The sequence below is a fragment of the Mandrillus leucophaeus genome, unplaced genomic scaffold, assembly GCF_000951045.1.
Source record: "Mandrillus leucophaeus isolate KB7577 unplaced genomic scaffold, Mleu.le_1.0 Scaffold636, whole genome shotgun sequence".
NCBI lineage: Eukaryota > Metazoa > Chordata > Mammalia > Primates > Cercopithecidae > Mandrillus > Mandrillus leucophaeus.
In genome coordinates this window covers 817,041-825,462 of record NW_012106875.1, presented here as the reverse complement: position 1 = coordinate 825,462, position 8,422 = coordinate 817,041, and the positions used below count along the sequence as shown (strand labels likewise).

Sequence of the window (8,422 nt, the reverse complement as noted above, 5' to 3'; positions counted from 1 at the left end):
AATAAAATATAGATGCTACCTGGAAGAAATTCCCCACTTCCATAGTAGCCTCATTCAAGAAGCTCTAATATAATAGGGTCTTATGAGATTATCTGCCTTGAATGAAGATTTTATTATTTAGAGTAACTGGAATATCGGACATTGGGGCATTAGGAGATCCACTTTTAAACAGTTTGCCTTTTTGTTCTTTTTATCCCTGTTTTAGATTGTTGTAGAATAAAATACTTTAAATTGATAATTATTGTAAACGAGCCCCACACCCCACACACACTTTCTAATAATGGGTTAACTTTTCCCTTTCTGTATAGCCTTAGCTGGTTTTCCACCGAGTTGCCTAAACATGTTTCTCATATAAGCGAAACTGAACATGCTGCTGCTATTAATCATCATAAACTTTTTTAAATGTGGTTTTCTGGAGAACTGGTACTTCGGGAGTTTTATAATAACCCTTTTAGAGTCTAAGCCACTCCATCTCCTCTGAGTTCATTCTAGAAAACGTGTTTTGTCTTTATCTTTAGTAATCCGAGACCACTCTAAAATTAAGGCCATCAGGGAAATAGCAAACTGATGATGCATTTTTATAGTGCTTTTTTCACACTACTGCTTGATTGACAGATCTTTGTGAAACATTTTTATCAGTCAAGATGAGCCTCAAGTGCCTCTGCATTACAGTAGGTGGTCAGGCATTTGCCACATCTTTTCACTAATATTTTACACATGTTATCTTGATCAGAACAGGCATCTATCAGTAAGAAATTTTCTGCATTTGGGCCTACGAAGATATTGTTCATCAAGATAACTGGTTTTGTTAAAACCAAACCATATGAAGTATGTTCACTTGTCAGATTTGGTTTGGAAGGTGCCTGAGATACTGGTAAGGTATTGTATTCTTGTGGTACAACACTAGGTAAAATGGAACCATTTTCTGTCCTGATTCTGTTTGCATCAATTTTCAAAGCAGGATCTGACCAAACTAAAGGTGTTTCCTCTACCTCACTGTGTCCATTGACTAAATCACTACTACTATGATTATTTTCAGAATTTGGCTCTTTGTCAGGCATCTTTCTGTCTATGAAGCTCATATTTGAAACCGTCATCAGAACGTTCATTTCTATTCTGAACTAAACTGTTTTCTTTTCCATACTTTCTACACGTGCCTTTGGTTCTGTAGAATCTTTCCTTGATTTGCTAGTAGAAACTGGCAGACTAATAGTTTGTTTCTCATTACTAGATGAATCTTTTTCCTGATGATTAGGATTTGAGTCTGTGTGAACATCCCAAAGAATTGTTTCACTGGATTGTGCAGATGATTCTGGTGTTTTACTTAAAGACTGCTGAGCTTCTTGTTCATACAGCACAAGAAGATCTTCCAAAAGCTCATGGAATTCTGGAAAACTACGGAGTTTGAAATAGCCTGTGACTTTTTGTATGCTGGGCAAGCTGGAATGGCAGCTTAAATGACTCACTGCAATTAAAATGCAAACAAAAATACACATTTGGATAGCTATGTCTATTAAGGTGGTCTATAAAATGTTGAGAATCTTCAAACTGCCTTTGACGAAATTTGCATTTTCCTTTGCTCCACTTCATTACTGTTTGCTGCACATTTAAATCACAAGCTGACGTAGATGGATTTTAATTGTTCTCAAGGCTTAAGTTGTGACTAGTATTCCAAACAGCTAATGCTGTTTCAAAAATAATTTTAGAAGAGTTATCAAAGCCTATTTCCATTCTGAATTTACTTTATCCTTGCTTTGTCTTATTATTCTATTAATTTTTGTGAAATCAACCCTTCTAGGCCATTTTTCTTCTATACAATCTCTTAAGGCATTCTGACTGAAATGGTTCTGTGATAATGAAAGTGGGAGCTCTCTTTTGAAATGTTGAGATCTCCCCTGTGAGATTATGACAAGTTAAAATTCCCTCTAGTTCTCCACAAAATACAGCATTTCCAGGTGCTGGGAATTACGTAATAAAAATATTTTTCCAAGAGTCCATGGAGCATGGAAGAGGCACATTCTGACCCAGGCCAGGGAGTTCTCTGTTTTTATGAGGGTGGTGTCTAGGGCACTGGTGACTGCTTTTGACTTAAATGGTTTACGACCCTGGAAACCATGGCTGGGTGGTTAAACCAAAAGTTCCACGATGTATATTTATGTGTGCGCGTGTGTGTGTGTGTGTGTGTGTGTCTTTCAAGGGTAGTAGTGCTAATGCATGTAGGAGAAGGCAATCAGGCAATAAAGCCTAGCAGACAGTATACACAGGGGCATTATGATTTCAACGTTTTACAATTTTCAAACAACAAAATAAAAAAAAAAATACCTTCTTTACTCTCCTGTCTCCTGTTCTAATTAATGAAATGTAGTCACTATGAGATGAAATCTGTAGGGACAGAGACTGTTGGGAGAAAACAATAATCCATTTGGTATTTTAAGGTCTGACTTCACATTTTTCTACCTGGAAGTCTGTGAGATTCCTCATTCACTACTTGTGTGTATATTACACAAGTTCTCTGTCACAAACTGAAGCAAACCATTGAGCCAGAAGCGTTTTCTTGTCCATGGAATCTGTTATACTCCTGAGGGTCTCCATTTAGTTTAATACTTCATTCTGTTTAGCTACATATTTTTGAGTGACCAACTTATTTTTAAGGAATTTTTAAAATGCTGTGACCTTAATCTATTTACAATATGCAAGGGTTCACATCAGTGATGTAGGTACTGGCTAGATTTTCTCCAGAGTACAACTAAAACTAAATCAAATAAAAAAAAAAATAGCATCCATGAATATACAGTTTTTAAACTTAAATAACTTCAACATAGAAACAATTATACCTATTTAACAGAATGCCTGGAGTCATTAAGTAGAATAAATCCAAGTTGCATTATTTTAAATTCAATTATCTTTTAAAGAAATTTGAATACTAAGAAAAACATCTGTATGTCTTGTTGTGGGTTCAACTGTATTCCCCCAAATGATATGTTGAAATCTTAACTGCAAGAGAAATAGGATCACCACAGATACCATGTTAAGAAGTTACCATCCTAAAGTAGGGTGGATCTCCAATTAAATGTGAGCCCCACATTGGAGTTTAGCCACAGGGGCTTAGCCTGGGAAGGTTCTTTGCTTCCCCAGGAAAGAATTCAAGGATGAACCAGTGGTGGAAGAAAACAGCTTTACTGAAGTGGCCATGTTCCAGCTCTGGCAGTGTTACAGCTCTGTGACTGTTTCTGCAGAGGAGGACTACCCCCTTGGCAGAGACTAGCAGCTCAGAGTAGTTCTCCAGTCATATTTATACGTACCTTTAATCACAGGCAGATTAAGGGGAAGTTTATGCAGAAATTTCTTTTTTAAAAAAAAAAAGGGTAGTAACTTTGGAGTTGTTGGATCATTGCATGAAAAAGGGTGGTAACTCCCAGGTCTTGCCATGGCAATTGTAAACTGACATGGCACACTGCTGGGCATGTTTTATGAAAAGTTGCTTCCACCTCATCCCTGTTTTAACTAGTCCTCAATGTGCTCCAGTGTCCAAGCCCCACCTCTGGAGTTCTATCCAGCTTCCTACCTCAATTATAGTAATGCATCTGCAAGCTGAGGAAGATGAGAATTGCCAGCAAACACCAGAAGCTACAAAGAAGCAAGGCATACTTCTTCCCTAAATGTTTCACAGAAAATATGGCCCTGTCAACACCTGTTTTGAACTTTTCGCCCCTAGAACTGTGAAACAATAAATTTCTGTGGTTTAAGACACCCAGTTTGATGTGCTTTGTTACAGCAGTCCTAGAAAACTAATACAAGCATTTACTCACATAATTGTCATTTTCTGTGGCATCATTCTTTTGTATAGATTTGTATTTCAGTTTCGTTATTTTCCTTTTTCTTCAAGGATTTTCTTTAACGGGTCTCAGGGTGGAACTCTGCCAGTGAGGAACTATTTCAGCTTTCATATTTCTGAGAAAGTATTTACTTTGCCTTCACTTTGTGAGATATTTTCACTGGAGATAAAATTCTAGGTTGGTAAGTTTTTAAATTTTTTAAAATTTTAGTATGCTACGATGTTGTTCAACTCTTCTCACATGCATTGTTCCTGACTCCTCCTGCCAAAAGTCATATTTTAACATTTGTTCTTTTGTATATAATGTGTCATTTTTACGTTTGCTTTTAAGATTATCTTTATTGCTTTTAGAGAATTTGAATATTATGTGTTTCAGTATCATTTTCTTCATGTTTCTTGTGTTTGGACTTTGCTGAGGTTCTTCTATTTATGGATTTATTATTTTTACCAAATTCAGAAAGGCAATAGTTACTACTTGTTTAAATATATTTTCTGCACACATACCCTCACTTTGAGAACTCCAGTTACATATATATTATTAGGCTGATCTGTTAACTTAGCTAATTGTTTTGTCTTTACTTGACAAATAATTATACATATTCATGGGGGTACATAGTGATGTTTCCATACATATAAGGTATAGTGATCAGATCAAGGTAATTAGCATATCCATCCATCATTTCAAATATTTCCTTTTATTGGGAACATTCAATATCCTCTTTCCAGCAATTTGCAACTATGTAACTATTAACTATACTTATCTTATAATGACTTACTCTTCCTATTTAACTGTAATAATTTTGTTTCATTTTAGATAGTTTCAGTTATAATACATTTATTAGTTTCCATTATAATACAAGGAAGATTGCTAAATCTTCACTGTATTTTTATCTCACCTTGTCTCACTGAGTCATTTTTAATTGTTTTCTTCCTCTTTATGGTTTATATCTTCCTGCTATTCTGTATGCCTGGGTCATTTTTTATTGAATACCAGATAATGTGAACATCAGCTTGTAGGTGGTAGATGTTTATATTTCTACAAATGTTCTTGAGTTTTGTTTGGGGTTGCAGTTAATTGGAAAATGTTTGATGAGTTTGCATTATGTTTTTAAGATTTGTTAGATGTGATTGAGCAGTACTCAGCCTAGTGTTAATTATTCTTCCCTACTGAGTCAAGAAACTTACATGTATTTTACCCAAATATTCGTCTTCCTGTCAGTCCCCGGAAAAAGGGTGCACCTCTTGACCCTATGTGAAAGCCAGGGACTGTTACTCCTAATGCTTTCTGATGGCTCTTTCCCAAGGTTTGGGTAGTGCACTGTCACTCAGCTGAATTCCCTAAGGAGACGTCTAAGGATCTCTGGAGTTGTCTATGTACTTCTCTCTTCTCTGGTATTTTGTCCTGTCAATGCTAGCAACCTTGATCTCCCAGGACTCTTAACTCCTCAACTCAGGCTTATGCCTGGGATTTCCCTGCTTGTTCTGTGGCCTGAAAACTGTCAATACTGGGAAAATCATTATTTCCTCCTTTTTTTTTTTGTATCTCAGAGATCACTGTTATCCATTGCCTTACGTTCAGTGTCTTTGAAGCTATTGCTTTATGTATTTTTCTGTTGGTAATTGGTTTATCGCTTTAAGTGTTTGATATGCAGAATAATGGCCAAAGACTTCAACATCCTGCTTCCCAGAAGCTGTGTACAATTGGCCCTTTAACAACATCGGTTTGAACTGTGAGTTCACTTATATGTGGATTTTCTTCTACCTCTGCCACTCCTGAGACAGCAGGACTAACACCACCTCTTCCTTAGCTACTCAATATGAAGACAATGAGGAAGAAGACCTTTACTATGACCCAGTTAATGAATATTAAATATTCCCTCTTTTTTAGGATTTTCTTAGTGACATCTTTTCTCTTGCTTACTTTATTATAAGAATACAACATGCAATACATAGAACAGGCAAAAAGTGTGTTAGTTGGCTACTGATCGTATTGGTACAGCTTCCAGATAACAATCAGCTATTAGTAACTAAGTTTTTGGAGAGTCAAAGTCATATGTGAATTTTTGGCTGCACAGAAGTCTGTGACCCTAATCCCTGCATTGTTCAAGGGTCAGCTATAATACCTTTTCCTCATTCATTGCAATACTCATGGCTGAGACTCCTGTAATAAAAGACAAATTAACAAGGGGAAATCATTAAACTATATTTAACTAAAATTTTATGTGAGAGTGGAGCCTTCAGAAATGAAGTCCTAAAGATAGATCCAGAGAAAACTGTATTTTTACAGGTGGTCATGCAGAAGTGTGATGGGAGGACTAAAGGGTATACTGTAATAGTACTAATTTAGCAAGGCCTGTTTGTCCAGATTCTTCATGGCTTCCAGGTATAGGGCTGTATCCCTCTGGAATGGGGGTCCTACAACCTACTTTCAAACAACATAGGTCAGAGAATTCTTCTACGACCATGCTTTACTGGAGGGAAAAGTTCAGAGAAAGAGAAAAAGGTCAGCGACCATCTTGCTTCCACTGTCCTCTCAATTTCAGCTTAAAATACTTAGTATGCCAAGGTATCATATATTGAGGTATTGTGTTCTGAGCCCTGACACAAGTGCAAGGAAGGGTAACTGCAGGAGCTAAGCATGGCTCCAACGCACAAAAGGAGGGCTAATCTTTAATAAATTTTAATATGTTTTGGTTTTGTTTTACTTTGTTCATGGAAAACAAATGAGAATGAAATTTAAAGTTCAAAATATAAAAATAGATGTTCAAGTAAGAAAAACTTAAGGATTTGGTTAGAAAAGGAAGACTAATTGAAAATAAAGAGATGAAACTAGAGAACGAGATGGCCTATTGAAATAATATGGTTAGTAGATAGGGGCATTTGGATTTCATAAGATTAGTAATAAGGAGCTAGTGTCAATTGTTGTTACTTAAAAAGCATTGCTTTTCAATAGTTTCCTAGGTTACATTTTTCCAAATAAAAATTGTGCAAACTCAGGTTTATGAAAACACCTAAGGCAAAGCTTTTGCAAACACAATCAATTTAAGACTAGGTTTTGATGCCTTTCTCTCATTGTTCTAAATTTGTATCTTTTAAAATATAGAAAAATCAACATTACAGGCTAACAATTTTAGCTCTATGGGATATATGTGCAGTAAGTTAAGATAATCAGTCTACTTGTGCATTTAGATTATTAACCCATCAATATGTGATTAATTAAGAAAGCTTCATCCCCAATTAACTTTTAGATGCAACCTAATGTAGAGGCAGAAACACTGCCTATGTAATTAGAAATCCAGTTGTGTTTGTGGTCCCAAGTTATTCAATAAGCTTCTAAAAAGAAATTTGGACACATACATAGAAACTGTAGATGGATTTATTCAAGGACACACAAAACAGTTATTTTAGACTTTTAACACTTAACGATCCACATATCTTGGTGTTTCTTTTACATTTATTTATTTTCATTTATTTGTTTGAGACGCAGTCTCACTCTGTCACCTAGGCTAGAGTATAGTGGCGTCATCTTGGCTCACTGCAACCTCCACCTCCCAGATTCAAGCGATTCTCTTGCCTCAGCCTCCCAAGTAGCTGGGATTACAGGCGGCCACCACCACGCCCAGCTAATTTTTGTATTTTTAGTAGAGATGGGGTTTTGTCATGTTCGCCAGGCTGGTCTTGAATTCCTGACCTTGTGATCTATTCACCTTGGCCTCTCAAAGTGCTGGGATTAAAGATGTGAGACATCTTTTACATTTAAAAAAGCCTATTTTAATTTCTTCCTTTAAAGTCTATTTATATAGTGTTTTATATAATAAATTTTAAAGGTTTAGAGGAGGCAGATTAACAGCTAAATATGAGACCTGGTTTTCAATGTGTTCCATAACATATTAAAACATGTATTTCTAGGATAAACTACAGTGCTTCTAAAAAACACATTATATGCTACAGAAGTGAAGTAATAGTGGGGTGGAGCAAGATGGCCGAATAGGAACAGCTCCAGTCTCCAGCTCCCAGCACCAGCGACACAGAAGAGAGGTGATTTCTGCATTTTCAACTGAGGTACCAGGTTCATCTCACTAGGGAGTGCCGGAAAATCGGTGCTGGTCAGCTGCTACAGCCCAACCAGCGAGAGCTGAAGCAGGGCGAGGCATCGCCTCACCTGGGAAGCGCAAGGGGGAAGGGAATCCCTTTTTCTAGCCAGGGGAACTGAGACACACAACACCTGGAAAATCAGGTAACTCCCACCCCAATACTGCGCTTTACCAAGGGTCTTAGCAAAGGGCACACTAGGAGATTATATCCCACACCTGGCCCAGAGGGTACCACGCCTGCGGAGCCGCCCTCATTAGCACAGCAGTTTGAGATCGAGCTGCAGGGCAGCAGAGAGGCTGGGGGAGGTGCATCCACCATTGCTGAGGCTTAAGTAGGTAAACAAAGCTGCTGGGAAGCTCGAACTGGGTGGAGCCCACAGCAGCTCAAAGAGGCCTGCCTGTCTCTGTGAACTCCACCTCTGGGGACAGGGCATAGCTAAACAAACAAAAAAAAGCAGGCGAAACCTCTGCAGATGCAAATGACCCTGTCTGA

General features: G+C 37.4%; 1 pseudogene; it reads right to left on the bottom strand.

The window, feature by feature from the left end:
• Nucleotides 1–635: 635 nt before the first annotated feature.
• Nucleotides 636–8,422, bottom strand: part of LOC105554250 — a 27,764-nt pseudogene continuing 19,977 nt past the window's right edge.